This window comes from Spea bombifrons, chromosome 7 (genome assembly GCF_027358695.1).
Source record: "Spea bombifrons isolate aSpeBom1 chromosome 7, aSpeBom1.2.pri, whole genome shotgun sequence".
Classification (NCBI taxonomy): Eukaryota; Metazoa; Chordata; class Amphibia; order Anura; family Pelobatidae; genus Spea; species Spea bombifrons.
The window spans coordinates 24,160,240-24,177,917 of record NC_071093.1 but is presented as its reverse complement, the minus strand read 5'-3'; positions in this window follow the sequence as shown (position 1 = coordinate 24,177,917).

The window sequence follows — 17,678 nt, the reverse complement described above, 5'->3', positions numbered from 1 at the left end:
CCACAAGTTTGTGGGGATTAATATTAACCCCTGCAATGCTGCGATGGGGGTCATACACAATCGCGGCATTGAAGGGGTTAATTGAGCAAGAGAGGGAGTAGGGGTTAATTGAGCAAAGGAGGGGGTGGGGGCTGGTCTCCACACTCACGTGGAGACCGAAGAACCCTGTCTCCCTGTCCCTGAAGCTGCCTCTGGCAGGGACACAATCTCCTGTAGACCGGAGATTGCAGGGAGGAGTCTCTTTGATCAGTCCTACAGGACTGATCAAAGGTCTTGTGGAGGCTCATTTTTGCTGTTGCTGGTCTGCTTCCAGGCAGACCACCAGCAGCAGAGCCCCATACAAAACTGGTATATTAACCCCTAAAATGCCACGGCATTTAAAGGGTCAACGCTGCACTGACGCTCTCATGGAGCTCCATGAGAGCGTCAGTGCAGCGTTAACCCCTTTAATGCCGCGGCAGTTTACAGACTGACCAGCGTTTCGAAAAAACTTCAGCTGTGTGAAAAAGGCGCACAGCTCTCTCAGTGGTCAGCTTGTTTATGAGCCTCTAAAGCATTGCGAGATTGCAGCATCACCTGAGACTTCGGCAAACCTTGAGACTTCCAGCTCATGGCAAGTTATGATGCCTTGCATAGCGAGGAAGCAATGGGAATCAGGGAACCAGACGCCCCTAAAACAGAAGACCATCCCTGAGCCAAGTGAGGCAATACCTGTCTGGACATTTTGTCTGCTGTCTGGGGGAGGTTTTCCAGAGCCTGGCTTAGCTGGGTCTTGTGGGGAGGTCAAGTTAGTGGGTGATTAGGCTGGTCAGTCTGGACCAGCATAGTTTAGTTAGAGAGGGCTCCAATTGGGAGCTAGGTTTTCTTTTTATGAGTTAAAATAAAGTGCTGTTTTATTCAAAGCTGGTGTTCCCGACTCTGATTGCCGTAGGGGACTGTGCTTAGGACCTCTAAATGTGACATGTATGGCCCTCATGCCACAGGGTTTGTCACAATATATATATTATAGATATAAATAAAATAACAAGGTAAGTAGCAATACAAATATCAATTGAAAGGATATTTAAAGACATACGTGTGTGTATATATATATATATATATATATATATATATATATATATAATACTCATATGGATAAAAATGTATTATGTCTATAATAAAATAACACCTGTTGTCTCTAAGTCAATTTGTTATGTTAAATGCTACTTGTTATGTCCTGTCTACCCATTGTACAGCGCTACGGAATTTGATGGCGCTATATAAAACAATAAATAATAATAATAATAATAATACAAATATGGATTGAAAGGATATGTGTAGACATAGAAATGTAAATATGTATGTAATACATATGTGAATAAAAAATGTATATATGTCTATAATAATCATGAAAGAAAAGAACCAACAATTTTTTATTCCAAGAAAGGAACCAGATCACAGTTATCATTTAAACCTTGAGGCACTAAGGTATTTAGGGTAAGGATCCAGAATGGTTCATGTTTTTGTAGCATGATGTGCCTATTACCCTTCCTTGGACCTAAAACAACTTGTTCAATGGCAAATGCTATCAACTTGGAATCATCTCTAGTGTGATATTCTTTAAAGTTTTTAGATACTGTATGTTGGTCGTATCCTTGTATGTTCATATAAACGTTTTTAAAATTTCCTACATGTCCGCCCAACATATTGGAGGCCACAAGGGCACTCCAAAAGGTAAATAACGTGTGTAGAATTACAGGTAAGATGTCTTTGGATTTGAAAATTTATTCACAAAACTCTTAAAATTAACCATTTTTTTTAGGGCACACTGTTCTGTCCTCCTTACATGTGGTTGAGGTATAATTAGACAGGCAGCTAAACTCTTCTCCCTTAACAATTCATCGAGGCAGACGCTGGGTGCATATATCAACTTTTATTGTAGGTAAGTTAAAACTGGGAAAATAACATTCAATCAGTATATACAGTACATAAAGTATCCTAACACTCTAGTCTAACTATTCCCATCAGCGATGCTAAAGATAGGCTGATAACCAAGATGGAGCTGGATGACTCTGGTGCTGTACTGTAACTACTAAACTGTTGCAAGGCAAGATGGCTGCTGACACTTTTCCTGTGACCTCATTTCCTGGCCCACTAGGATGATGGGTAGTTACAGTGGCTCACAAGTAACAATTTGTTAGTCTGAAACTACAAAGTTGTGGTATGCAAAAAAGGTCACTAGGTAAAAATACTAAATGCACCTCTAAAGACAATGGAACACAGTAAATAATGACAACATAACATAAAAACGTGCTGAAAGGCATGACACACACAATGCAGTGGTTACAACTGCATCTGTACCGGCCTTTAATTGAAGTAAGAAAACAATTTGATTTACCAGATTTAAATTTTTTGTAATATCTGACGGAGCTAAAATAGTTTTTAGATTGCCACCTTTTCTACATATTATTCGACTTTTACCAGGTAGAATATTTCCAAGCATTTTTAATAATATGCCAATGTTTATCTAGAATGTTTCTAATAACGGATATATGGTCTGAATATGTGGTAATAAACCTTTAAATTAAAGATATCATTAGATGATTGTGTAAAAGTAGTATCATTGACTTTATCGATCTTACATTTTTTATATGTCATGATGCACTTATCTTGAGTAATAAATTTATTTCTATCCATTCTCCTTACCTAGATTTTTATCATACCCCTTTTCCCCAAGAACCTATCTTTGATGACTCCTGCTTGTATAATCCTCTATTCTAGAACAGTTTTTCCTTATTCTTATAAATTGGCACCTAGGTATGTTAATCCATTTTTTATCATGGCAACTATTGGCCTTGAGATAGGTGTTTTTATCGACGGATTTGAAGAATGTAGTAGTCCTAAAGCTCTTAGTTTCTCTGTCAGTAAAGACAGATAAATCCAAAAAATTAATCGATTCTCTAGTCACCTCATATACGGATTTCACACCCAGTATATCATTATTCAAATTCAGAAAATTCCAGAGATTCCAAATTCCCTTTCCAAAGGATAAATAAATCAGCAATATAACGTGTATACAGATAAAGGTTGGCATGGCGGTGGGTAACAAAAATATTGTCTCTCTCCCAGTCAGCCAAAAACAAGTTGGCATAACTGGCAGCAAAACGGGTACCCATCGCCGTGCCGCATATCTGCAAAAACATATCGCCATTCAAATAAAAAATAATTTGATTCTAAAATCAAATTCATACTGTCTTCAATAAATTTTCTATGTGGGGGGGTTCAAAAAGTCAAAATCGTTTGACATTCATCACTCCCTTGACACTATCCTGATGTCTAATAGAGGTGTATAAAGCTTGGATGTCTGCAGTGACTAAGTAAAGATCATCAGCCCAAGTTGTCTTTTCTAATATACCAATAAGTTCTGTACTCTCTCTCTCTCTCTCTCAAGTATGAGGGCATAAGGTGTACAAGAATTTTCTAAGGATTTCTGAATCTTTGGAAGATGGTAGAATATGGCTAAACGAGGATGCCTAACCATTAAACATTGATATTCATCCCTTGATATAATCCCTCTATCACAAGCTGAGTGTAGTAACATACATAACCTCTCAATAAATTTCAAAGTAAATAATTATTCAGCGATAACCTCAGGGGAACCACTCAGTTCCTAACAAAACGCTGCACCAAAACAAACTAAAACCAGCAAGGTTTTTTTTGCCCAGCATCTTACTTGGCTAGGATAAGAAGGAGTCCAAAAGGCACAAAGCTGGTACTTTTCAAACCCTCAAAATTAGACCAGGTGAGCTGTAGGTAGAGTCACCTGTATATCCTGGTCTGGGTTTTATAAGGCTGTTGGAGCACCAGCTCATCCTGCTCTTTTGGATACTCCACCCAAGGGACCAATAACACAATGTCACGAACCGGGTACACAGGCAGAGAAGGAGCCCAGGTGCAGGGGATACTACAGACATGAACAAGACAGGACACCCCTATACAGAAACTAGCCTAGGACTATTTGATAACTATTGGAGAGTCTGTCACATCTTATGGCCATAGTATGCTTAGCCCACCACTACGCCAAAGTACTCTAATCCCTGCATGACAGTGGTACGGAACAAACCAAACATGTAATCCAAACACATAGCACTGAGACATACCTTTAGACTGCAGACCGAGACAAACAGAACACACGGGTGGGGCACCTCTCATAAGGGAAGCAGAACTGAAGCAAAGAGCAGAACTAGAAGCAAGGAAAGTTTCTTGGCTGGAAGCCCTCGGGGTGGGGCACACTCGGCAAGAAGCCCTCGGGATGGGGCACACTCGGCAGGAAGCCCTCGGGATGGGGCACACTCGGCAGGAAGCCCTCGGGATGGGGCACCCTCGGCAGGTTGCCCACTTGCAGGGCACACGGCAGGTTGCCCACTTGCAGGGTGCTCATCTTGGGAGTCCAGATGCAGGGCACTCATCTTGGGAGTCCGGATGCAGGGCACTCATCTTGGGAGTCCGGATGCAGGGCACTCATCTTGGGAGTCCCGATGCAGGGCACTCATCTTGGGAGTTCACTAGTGGGGCGCTGGCCGCAACTCAGGAACAACACAGGAACCAAAACAGGAGCAGATCAGGAATCAAACAGGAGCAGATCAGGAATCAAACAGGAGCAGATCAGGAATCAAACAGGAGCAGATCAGGAATCAAACAGGAGTCCTAAAACATCATGACAAGGCCCAGACTGAAGGGCTGGGCAGGTTTATAAAGCCTGGCTTGATCAGGTGATACACTGCAGCTGGACATGATAATCGCTAGTGGTTGGAAACGGACATGACCGTGAAATAATTATGCATGGTCCAGGCTAGCAGGGTGGAATCATGACACACAAATATAAGTCTCACGCTTACAGTGGATATAAAAAGTCTACACACCCCTGTTAAAATGCCAGGTTCTTGTGATGTTAAAGAATTAGACAAAGATAAATCACGTCCGAATTGTTTCCACCTTTAATGTGACCTATAACGTGAACAATTCGATTGCAAAACAAACTGAAATATTTGAAGGGGGGGGACTCACAATAACCTGGTTGCATGATTGTGCACACCCTCTTATAACTGGGGCTGTGTTCAGAATTAACCAATCACATTCAAACTCATGTTAAATAAAAGTCATTACACACTTGCCATCATTTAAAGTGATTGATTAATCACAAATAAAGTTCAGCTGTTCTAGTAGGATTTACCTGCCATTTGCTTAGTTGCATCTCAGAGCAAAAGCCATGGTCCGCAGGCGGCTTCCAACGCATCAGAGGGATCTCATTGTTGAAAGATATCAGTCAGGAAAAGGGTACAAAAGAATTTCCAAGAGGGGCGTGGCCGACTGTCTACCAAGATGGACGCATAACCATCTTGCTCCGCGGACCCACTGCTTAAAGTTGACTAAAATCGGCGTTTAATCAGTGTCACGGGCAGGGCTATCGGCCGAGCCGCGACGTGGAAGTATGGGTGTAACAAGGGTCAAACGCCAACCAGACTTATGGCGCGTTTGGTCACTTTCCCCGCAGGGCACCAAGCAACCACCACCAACCCCAACCAGTCACCCCAAAACTCCCAGTGTAAAACACGCTGCCACCACCAAGAACTTTAAAACCGGGCGTCTTAGGTTACTCAAAAACAATCAGACTGCGATAACCACACAATCCCCAAACTGATATCTATATAGTTAACCGCTTAGTAACGTGACATATCTATATGTATACAAAAGGCTATCTCTAGGCTGAATTCGATTAGAGAACAAAGACAGAACTGATTAAAAATGTTTAATCTGAGTATAAAATGGGTCACATTGCTGTTACACAAAAATGCATATAAAAAGAGACATAGACTTAAATAGTACAAAACAGTGTAAAATAAAAGGTATCATACCATACTTCCTTGGAGCCTTGATGTTGTCTCTGTGATGGTAAAAACAGGCTCTCCCCATTACCAATTGCCTACCTTTTTATCCCCCCCAAGATCACCCTTTTCCTGTTACCTGAGCAAGGGGATGGGAGTAGGGGGTTCAGAACTATGACCTTCTGAAGGTTATATCTGCTCAACTTTGGTCTGGGATCATCATAATTCTCTGGTCTTAGTGATCATTTTCATACCAAACTCCATACCTATCAGTTGGCACAAGGACACGTTCGCATAACACTTGCGAACGTGAGCAGACCGTCTACAGGGGCAGTCCAGTCCGGGATAAAAAGCATGGTGGACCACAGGTAATGTAGAGGGTCCTGGAAATTTCCCCGATGGGAGCCTTGGAATCTGCATATGTGAGGAAGGCAGACGTCAAGACGTCCAAGAGAGAGGCATCAGTGCAGTGTGAAAAGTTCGCAGAGAAAAAACGAGGGAAATAATCGTTGCTTGTAACCAAAAATCCATGAAAAATCAAATGAAAGAGTTATATAAGTGTAGAGGCGATGGAACAAATGCAGAGAATCCGGAGAGCCGTTCAGGTAGGTAGAGAGTCACCTTGCCGTGGTTTACGCCGGCGTTGTGGTTTGGACATGCAGTCTCGGTTCGGGTCGCTTAGTTTAGGCGGAGGCATGTAAGAGAGTTCCCAGTCTGGGACAGCAATAGCCGGTAGGCCCAACTTCTCAAGCAACCCAGGGACATCTGCCACAGAGCATACGGTATACCGGTCTGGGCCTTTACGGACCATTAGAGAGAAAGGAAATCCCCACTGATATAAGATAGCGGCCTCGCTAGGGCAGAGGTAAGAGGGCGAAGGATCCGACGATATAGGAGCGTAATAGGAGATAAATCAGGGAATACCTGAATGTTGTGTCCTTCCCACTACAAGGTACCGGCTCTGCGATATTCAGCAAGTATGGTGTCGTTGACTACATATTCCGTAAGGCAGCAGATAATATCACGTGGAGGGCGATCATCTGGTTGTCTAGGCCTTAAGGCTCGATGAGCCCGGTCAAACTTGATTACGTTGTCCTCCGGTCGTCGGAGTAGTCGGTTGAAAATGGTGCTGATGACATTAATCACTTCCGAACCAAGAACCGTCTCCGGGATGCCGCGGATTCTTAGATTAGACCTGCGGCCACGGTTATCTAAATCTTCAATCTTCTGCATCAAGCGTTGGATTGTCGTGGCTTGTGTATGTAGTTGGTCCGAGATAGTGTTGACGGTTGAGCGCGTGGTAACCGTGTCAGCTTCTAGGGTAGAGACCCGGTCCCCCATCTGCTGCAGGTCCTTTTTGATGTCGGAAAGGTCTACTTTTAGAGGCGCATGGGCCTCAGCAATGATGGAAATAAGATCGGCTTTAGTAGGTAGGTCTTTCAAAGTGCTGTGCCAATTATCCTCTTCTGAATTAGGTTGCAGATGCATAGGATCTTGACCGGATTCAGATGGCAAGTCCGAGAACTGGCTCCCAGGGCTGCCAGGTGGTGAGGCCTTCTGCATGGAGTCGCGGGAATCGGCATTGGTGAAGTTCTGGAAGAACGACTTGACCGAGGTATTTGAATTCGCCTGGCTTCGGATGTTTCCCCATTTGTGCTGATTGTCATGCCACGGCATGAGTAACTGGGGCTTGGCACTGAATGGGTTAAGGGATTTGAGGCTAAGTCCAGTAACATTTGTTCACACCTTTCCTTTTGGAGTCGGAACCCAAAATACAACTTGATTACCCCATGCTGGGTATTGTCCCCTGGGACAGGAAGGTATGCCTGTGGAAGAGTGAAGAACCAGACATCCTGGCTACATCTCCCTGGGGTATGGAGACAGGGTATCAAGGGACACAGGGTAAAATTATTAAATGCATAATGTCCAAAATATGATGGGTACATAACTTTTGGGCCCCATCGTACATTGCGTCCTTATGCCTGTGATGTGCTGGTTTCAGGGAGACCAAACATGCCATGCAGGCATGCCGGCTTTCTGCTGTCCGATCGCCTGTAACAGCTTCCGGCATGAAACTGTAAACTGCCCGATCGCGCGATCGCGCAGTTGCAAACGCGCCATCGGGCATTCCCTTCCGGGTTGCGTCACTGCTGACGTAACCCAGAAGGTCATCGAAGGACAGGATATCCCACTTATGCGGTACAATTCTGGGCACCGGTCCTTAAAAAGGACATTATGGAAAAGTGCAAAGGAGGGCTATGAAATTAATAAGGGGATTGGGAGATACTAGTTATGAAGAGAGACTAAAAAAGTTAAAATTATATACACTGGAAAAACAGCATCTCAGAGGGAATATGATAACATTATACAAATATATGCAGGGCCAATATAAAGAGCTCTTCGGTGACCTGTTCATTAACAGAAATATACAAAGAACAAGAGGTCACCCTCTGAGACTGGAAGAGCGCAGGTTTCATAGACGACAAAGGAAGGGATTCTTCACAGTGAGGACAATTAAGGTATGGAATTCACTTCCAAGGGAGGTAGTGTTATCCAATACATTAGATACCTTCAAAAGGGGCCTCAATATTTTCTTAGAAAGGCATGATATACAGGGATATAAATAGAATAACATTAATATTTTAGAGCTTCTTGATCCAAGGAGAAATCCGATTGCCTCTTGGAGGATTTTTTTCCCCCTGATGGCAGAATTCGAAATAGCTTAATTAGGGTTTTTTTGCCTTCTTTTGGATCAAGAATAGGAAGGTAAGGTAGAAGGGTTGAACTTGATGGATTTAGGTCTTTTTTCAACCTTATGAACTGTGTAACTATGTAACTATGTTCGTGCCAAGCTTGAACATACCTTCAGCCACATAAGCCTTATGCCGGCTTCATCTTACTCATTGTAACCACTATGATACGCGCATATTTCCTTGCACCACACTTGGTTCTCGCTGTTACTTCGCATGTGTGGAAGGCGCCTTAGTGTCAATAGCACTCTTATTTTTGTTTTCGTGACTCTGCCAGACAGATTTTTGTTACATACTTTTATGCAGAGTATTCGCTCCTAATAACTGTAGCGCTCTGCCTCGTTGCTCACGTACACACCCCCCCATATACATTCATGTCTACATAATGTTTCCTACACGCCGATTTATTTATGCCAAGCTGCCTTGTCAGCTTTATGTTGTTTGTCTAAGCAGTGGGACATGGTGCCTACACATGTTCCTCACATTCCCTTTTTACCCGTCTCTTTACTTCCTTATGTTAGACTCCTTTAAATCTCACACCCCCCTGAGCTGCCCATCCGGATCCCCAGCGATCCTGGTTTTCGGTCAAATCCATCCTATGGATTTAATGGCCCTCCTTTTGAGGTTCCTTCATCAAGTTGGAACCCGCTTTGCGGGATTTCCGTACTCTACGCTACTTCACCGTTTTCGTTTTCAGTTTTTGTTGTTCTCATGATGCGTGTTGTCTGGCTGGCAGCCTTCGGTCCTTTCAGGTGTCGTATCCATGTATTCCAACACAGTTAATTTTGTCACCCTAAACGTTAGGGGTCTCAATAACCCGGAAAGCCGATCCCGGTTATCCCACTTCTTGCAGTCCACTAAATCTAAGGTGGCTTTCATCCAAGAAACTCACTTTAGGGACGGTAAAGAGCCGACACTATGCGCGAAACGTTTTCCCCAAACATACTTTTTTGTCCCGCGACACTAAAACCAATGGTGTTGCTATTTTATTGCATACGTCTTTACCTTTCCAACTAGTTGACATCTGGAAGGACTCTGAGGGGAGATGTATTTTTATCATAGGCTTTATTCTATCCCAAATGGTCACTTTTGCATGCATATCTCGCGCTTGGCGAAATTATACACCTTACTAACGAAATAGCTTCCTTAGAGGACACAACGACATTTCTATGAACTAGGTGATAAAGCAGGGAAGCTGCTGGCTAGGGCTGTTCGGGCCAAACGGACTATGTCCTTTATCTCGAAGATACGTGACCACTCTGGTAAAACTCACCATTCCACCCCTGACATAGCGGCTTGCTTTCACGCCTATTACACTTCACTATACGGGTTGCCTCCGGCTCCCGGCTCAGCACCTGCCTCTAAGGACTCTCTACAACGCAACTTGAATAAATTTTTCCCGATCCGTATATCTAGAGAGGACTCTGCACTATTAGACGCCCCAATTGACCTCGCTGAAGTCGAGGCTGCTATTAAGTCCCTACCCAATGGCAAGAGCCCAGGCCCTGAAAACCCTGTTTAATGGTATGACGAAAGGCGCTCATTTTGACCCCCACACTAACATGGCCCATATAACTCTCATACTGAAACCCGGCAAGAATGCCGACCTCTGTGGTAATTATAGACCAATATCTTTACTTAATACCGACATTAAACTATTAGCAAAAATCTTGGCGACACGTCTTAAACCCCTCATACCTGGCATAATTCATCTGGACCAGGTGGGCTTTGTCCCGGGTCGGGAGGCGCGGGACAACACCATATGAGCACTGGATGTGATCGCCCAGGTTAACAAATCAAATACCCCTCTGACCTTAGTCTCTACTGACTCTTTCAGGTTCTCCGCCACTTGGGCCTGGGAGAAGCATTCTGTAACTGGATATCCGCCTTGTATTTGAACCCTTACGCTAGAATAAGAGTTAATGGCTCCCTCTAGGACCAAGTTATTTTGTCCAATGGTACATGCCAGGGATGCCCCCTCTCTCCCATCTTGTTTATCGTTGGCATGGAATCCCTCGCAAATGCCATACGGTCTAACACCGACATTAAAGGTGTAAAATCCTCAAGTACAGAGCATAAGTTAGCCTTATTTGCAGATGACATGCTTGGAATGTTGACGGACCTCCTCTTATCTTTACCTAACTTTTTACAAGAACTAGAGGCTTTCCAACAGATATCCAATTATAAAATTAACTTGGATAACTCAAAAATCTTGGGAGTCCGAATCCCGGAATCGGTAAAACATACACTGAGTACATGCTTCCCTATTAAGTGGTGCGTTACCAGTTTTAAGTTCCTGGGATTACAGATCCCAGAGGACCTCTCTTTATTGTTTTCTCTAAACTTCGTCCCCCTTCTGGACCGAGTGTCACGAGATTTACGTCAATGGTCCTTCCCACATGTCTCATGGTTTGGTAGAATCTCGGTGGTGAAAATGAATATACTGCCGAGATTTCTGTATTTATTCCACACGCTACCAATATTCATATCCCGGCCCTACTTTAAACAATGTCACTGGGTATTGCTGAAATACATTTAGTCCTCCTCTACTCATCACCTGGCCTTCTCCCACCTCGTGCGACCCAAACTAGGCGGGTGGGTTTAGAACTATACTACCATGCGGCACACATAGGCTTATTGAATGGTCGATACATGCCCCCAAGCAATGGATACAGCTGGAGGAGGAGATGCTCCTGCACCCCATCCATTCTTATCCTTGGCTCCCGATCATGTCCAGCCAATTCTCACATGTTAAACACCCTACCATTTCGCCAACTTTGCGCATCTTTAAAAAGTACATCACTAAAGGGCAACTGCTGGCACACCCGAGCCCTCTTTCTCCCATTTCTGATAACCCAGCTTTCCCACCCGGATATCTCACCGGGCGTTCGAGAGGGTTTTCGCCTACACCCACGGGCATTCTGCGTCTCTGCCATGTCTATGCTGATGGTATTTTGAAACCTATGAAAGACCTACTGGGATCACGGCCCCCGCGTGCCCAGGACCCCTTTTTTTTACATTCAATTGACACACTACATCACCTCCCTGACCCGACGTTCCGAATACTGTAGACCCTTGACGGCCTTTGAACACCTCTGCTCTGCATCTTCTGAGCCACCCCGCCTAATCTCCATGCTGTATTCCATGTTACTGGCCTTAGATGCCAATCACAAAGCTTACTTTTTGGCCCTTTGGGAACGCGAGTTCCCGCGCATTTCCACCACTGCTGACTGGGATAAAATAATCCAATTAACGCATAAGGGTGCCCTGGCCAGCAGGATACAGGAAGCATCGTACAAACTACTTATCAGGTGGTATCGTGTACCACATGATCTACATAAATTCCTTCCATAGGTCCCTGATTTATGCTGGAGATGTGAGAGCGGGCCTGGCACCTTTCTCCACATATGGTGGGAGTGTCCTTTAGTCGTCCCTTATTGGAAAGTTGTGGAACGGGTGTTGCGTGAAGTTAATGATCCAGCCTATGTCCTAACTCCAGAAGCAGTATAACCGCACTACACCCACCTCTCCATCACTGCTTACAAGCACTCAGTCACCTATCATATCCTCAGTGCAGCCAAAGCAGTGATACCCCTCTACTGGAGGAGGAAGGAAGCCCCCCCAGTACACATCTGGCTCAGCAAAATGCATTTCATTTCCCAAATGGAGGAATTGGTGTGGACCTCCCGTGGGAAGGAACTTCAATACAATAGGCGTTGGTTCTGGTGGAAAGACCTTACTGCCTCCCCTGGATTCCCTGAGTTACTAAACGGTGTCTGATAGACCTGCCTATCACCACTTTTGGCCTGACCTCTTGGGGACACTGTGATTCGGGACCTATATCCCCTTTCATACTAATAATACATTGTTTCACTATTCATTCTGCTAGCTGCAGCTGCCGACGCACGCATAGTTTCTGTTTTTATCTTCTTTTCTGTTATGTTTATGGGTTCCTTTATGTTTTTCCAATACGCCGTGATTCTCCAGGTATCTCAATCCGGCCTGACTAATTGTCTCTCGTGCTGGTCTTACACTTCCGACAGATACCACACCAATATATATTCTAGCTCAATGCTCGGTTGTACACTTGTCAATGAACAATCTATTTTTGCAGTTATGTGTCTCATGTTGCTATCAATGCGCCACCTTACAACCGTCATTTTTACTATGTATACTACTGTGAATTGTACTTACTTGAACGGTTTTCTGGAAGATGCTTTACCTACTGTCTTTATGAGGACTATGCTTACTTAGTCATGACTGTGTAACATTTTGATGCACTGTGTTGTACTCTGGTATCTTCTGTCATGAATCTATCAATAAACTGAGAATTTACAAAAGAATTTCCAAAGCATAAGATATACCATGGAACACAGTGAACACAGTCATCAACAACTGGAGAAAATATGGCACAACAGAGACAATACCAAGAAGTGGATGTCCCTCCAAAATTGATGAAAAGACAAGAAGAAAACTTGTCAGGGAGGCTTACAAGAGGCCTACTGCAGGGATTTCTGGCAAGTACTGGCTGTGTGCTACATGTGACAACTCTCTCACCTATTCTTCATATGAATGGGGTAGGGTGGCAAGACAGAAGCCTTTTCTCATAAAAAAAAACAAAAAACATCCAAGCCCGGATGAAGTTTGCAAAAACAAACATCAAGTCCCCCAAAAGCACATGGGAAAATGTGTTATGGTCTGATGAAACCAAGGTTGAACTTTTTGGCCATAATGCCAAAAGGTATGTTTGACACTCATCTAACTGTGAGTATAAAAGTAATATTTGGGCCGTTTAGGGTTAATTTAGGGGCAGCTATGGTTAATGGGGTTTCAGGGTTAATTTAATGCTGAGGCCTGAGAGTTAATTTAATTATGTTAACTTAAGGTGCAGTTAGAGGTAAAGGGGTACAAACTAAGGGGAATCTAAATCCTGGGGGCAGTGAAGATTAACCCTGTATTTATATATAAAAGTATTGTGTCAGTGTGCTGCGAACGAGTCTGCAAATCTATGAGTACACTATGGCATATCTGGGGGGTATAAGGCATATAGGGGATATACGGCATATATGGTGAGGGCGGAGTAGTGGCATATCTGGGAGTATAAGGCATATAGGATATATGCATATTCCTGGGAGGCACTGTGGCGTATCTGGGGAAGACAGAGTGGCATATCTGGGGCTATAAAGCATATCTTAGGAAGCAGTTTGGTATATCTGGGGGTATGTGACATCTGGGAGGCAGTGTGGGAAGCCTGGGCTCAAATGTGCATAACTGGGGTGGGGGGGCAGGTTGGGAAATAAAAACAAGAAATGCATTTTATCAAAGTTTTTTTTATTCTGCTGCTTGTTTTTAACATTCTGTTTGTTTATTAAATAATTTTAAATAAATGAAAAATTTACATTAATTTTTTTATCCGATTAATCGAAAAAATAAAATCGGCCAACTAATCGATTATGAAAATAATCGTTAGTTGCAGCCCTAATTACAACCAAAAACGAAACTTAACTAAATGACCCCAGAGCTTGCCTCACCCTCGTCCTCACTTCTAGAGGAAGAAGATGCCATACCCCTTACACAATCTCAAATGTTGGCTACTGTCTCAGCCAGCAGTTGAAGTGGCAAAATTGCTCTGCCGCTCTTTGACACGCACTATAAGCAGCAGGGCTCATTACCTTCTTGCCCTTGCATTGTTTCTGGAAACCAAGTGCATTTCCTGCTATTCAGTGTTTTCCTGTATATGTGTCAAGCAATAGAAAAGAAAGAGTTTCTCTAACTAAGTGCTTTATATAATATAGAATCCACAAGATAAAATAAATTAAAAATACTTAAATTTCAGTGTGTACGGGTTGTTCAGTGGTCTCAATTGACGTCTCTTAAATGCAATACTACATGGAATATAAAAAGCAAAAAGAGACAGCATAGTGCAAAAAACATCACTGCGTCAACCATATTCAGAGCCAAATTTTTTTAATAGATTTTTTTGTAAATCAACACACTTAATCATTAATAAAATATATTATATTAAATATATTGCACTGGCTGAGGAAGTCATGGACTGACGAAACGCACCCCAGTGAGCTTATTTGAGCACTTTATTATAATATATTTTATTAATGATTAAGTGTTTTGATTTGCAAAAAAAAATATTAAAAAAAATTCTAATCATTTTAAGTATTTAATAAATTGTTTAAAACTTTTAATTATATACGCTATCTTGAGTGATTATTCTCCAAAAAGGGGCTTGGGACACGGCCTTAATAGTGTCCAACATATGCTTCATGACCCTACATTTTTAATTTGGCTCTGAATATGGTGAGCAGGCTGTGTATGGGTTTTACAATTTTATTGTATTGTTATTACTTAACACACGTGGTATCGGTAGCATTACCATTGGCTGACGGGAACCTAAACTTTCAGCATTTGCAAATGATGCCCTTCTCTGTCTCTCCTATCGCCAGATCACTATGGATCTGGTGCTTGATATACTGGAAGTATATGATCAAATAACAGCCTTTGGCATCAATCGCACTAAATCCAAGGCCCTATGACTGGGCACTACTAGATGACTAGTCCTCACTTACCCAATAGAGATTCATTGTAGGGCTGCAACTAACCATTAAATCGGATAAAAAAAACAATATGCAAGTTTTTCATTTATTTAAAATTAATTTAATGAACTGGATGTAAAAAAAAAACAACTTAAAATTTACATTAACATTCTTATTTTGTTATGATGTAATAAAAGATAGTTTTCAAAGTACAAGAACCCAATATTTATCAAACTAGTTTTAATACCTAAACCATGGGTTCCCGAGTACCTCAACAAAGTAACCAAAACATTCTGAAAAGAGGGGGACTATCACTGTTCAAGAAACTTTGCATTAGAATGCAAAAATGTTAACATGTCCACATGCTCAGGTCTGAGACTGGCTCTCTTTTTACAAGCGATGTTGCCTGCAGCAGAGAAGAGGCGCTCTGATGGAGTGGAGGTGCCTGGGATGCACAAGTAGGATTTTGCCAGTTTTGCCAAGGTAGGATATTTCTCTTGGTTGGTGTTCTGCCAATTCAAAGGGTTTCTCTCCTTGGCAAGGGGCCTCTCTGCAAAATAAGCCTGGACCTCATTTCGTACTTGAGTATGAATATCCTCCTCCTCAAGTTTCCCCTCTCTAGTCTCCTCTTCACTGCTGCCCCCAGACTCAAGGAGTGAGTCAAGCAGAGACGCAGCAGATGTTGAGGGCACATCAACTCTAGTTACAGGCGAAGAGGTTGTTTGCTGCTGCACCATCTCCCTTCTTACAGCAAGCGCCTCCGTCTGCACTTTTGCCTGTACACTTATTTGCGGTTGAAAGTTCCTCAAGAAGATTCCAAATAATGTTTGCCCCTTTGAGTAACAGATGGATCAGACAGAGTGGCAGTTACCGGGCCACCTATGTTCTATAAGTCTGTCATATAGTAAGTGCTATTCCATCTAGTGCTTACATCTTGAAGACGTTTGTGTTCAGGTGTACCCATCTGCTTCTGCTTCTTCAACTTGCTGCTGGCTAGCTCACTTTTTTAAAAATTCTCAACTAGTCCTCTTGCAGAGTGCTTTAATGAAGCATTGATTACCAGCTGCAAGGTGTGGCCATTGCAGCGGATACTGCTTGTCCTCTAGGATGTTTACAGCTGCCACAATATTTGCACCACTGTCACGTACAATGGCAATTATTTTTTTTATCTGGAATCTCAAACTTTGCGGCAACCTCCTCTATCCATTCTGCAATGTTTGCGGCTGTATGTCTCTCTTCAAGAGTCATCGTAGCGAGACAGAGAGAGGTCAGCTTCCAGTCATCCCCTATGTAGTGGCATCTAATGCCAAGGTAACCCTCAGTAGCTACACTTGTCCATATGTCTCCTGTAAAAGCAATTCTGCAGTCATTAGCGCTGATGGCATGCTTCACATTCTGAAATGCCTCTTGGTACTTCCTCTCCACTAATTTGGTGAAACGAGTTCTTGAGGGAAGAGTATATCCGGGGTTTAGTACACTGACCATGCTTTTGAATCCTTGGTCTTCAACCATGGATAGTGGCCGCATGTCAGTGACCAGCATTGTCAGAATGGAATCGGTTATAAGCGCTGCTTCCTGTGGAGTGCACTGGGGATGTCGCTGAACAAATTCTGTCAGCTATTTCTGTATAACTCAATTTATCATTTGGGTTTAACTTACCATCCTGATGTTTCATCTTCCTCCGTGAAGCCCACGTTTCCTTTTCATGTTGTCCTTCATCACGGTCGTGCTTCCGTGCCACACAAGCTCCATTTTGCAAACTACAACCTTCTCTGCAGCATTTAAAGTAAAATGCTCCCATGCCTTAGAGGACTTGGGTCACACACTTTTTTCAGCGGTTACCTTGCCAGAGCCCTCAGCCATTTTTATTATTATGTGCGGTGTTATTTGCAGCTAGAATACAAAAATAAGTGTGGTGTATTACCGTATTTGCTCAATTATAAGACGAGATTTTTTTCGGGGAATTGTCTCTGACAGCTGGGGAAGGTCTGTGTGATGGACGCAGACAACCCCCGCTGCTAACAGCACCTCCTCTCGGCAGCAGCGGAAGTTGCCTACGCGAATCGCGTAGACGTCTACACGCTGCCTGGACAACACATCGGGAGTCAGAAGCACCGGTAAGTTTTTTTTTTTTGGGTGTTAAATGGGGGGCATAAGGCATTTCTGTAGGCAGAGTACTCTATGAAATGCCTTTTAACCCCCTTAATGCCACTCTGCTTCCAAAAATGCCTTTTAACCCTCTATACGCCACTCTGCCTCCTGAAATGCCTTATTTTGCTTGGAAATGTAGCTGCTGTTGCCTTTCCCCAAGTGGACTCTTCATAAGTGGACAGATAAGAGTTACACTGGACTATCCAGACACCCATCCTGGTCTTCATGCTTTCATCTGATTACTCACCTGGCAATCTGTATTAATCTCATCCATTCCCCTCTCATACAGGTATGGTTATTTCATAACTTCTGATCCACCCCTGAACCCCTCATCTTCTGCTGTAACACCCCTGTTTTTCACCTGG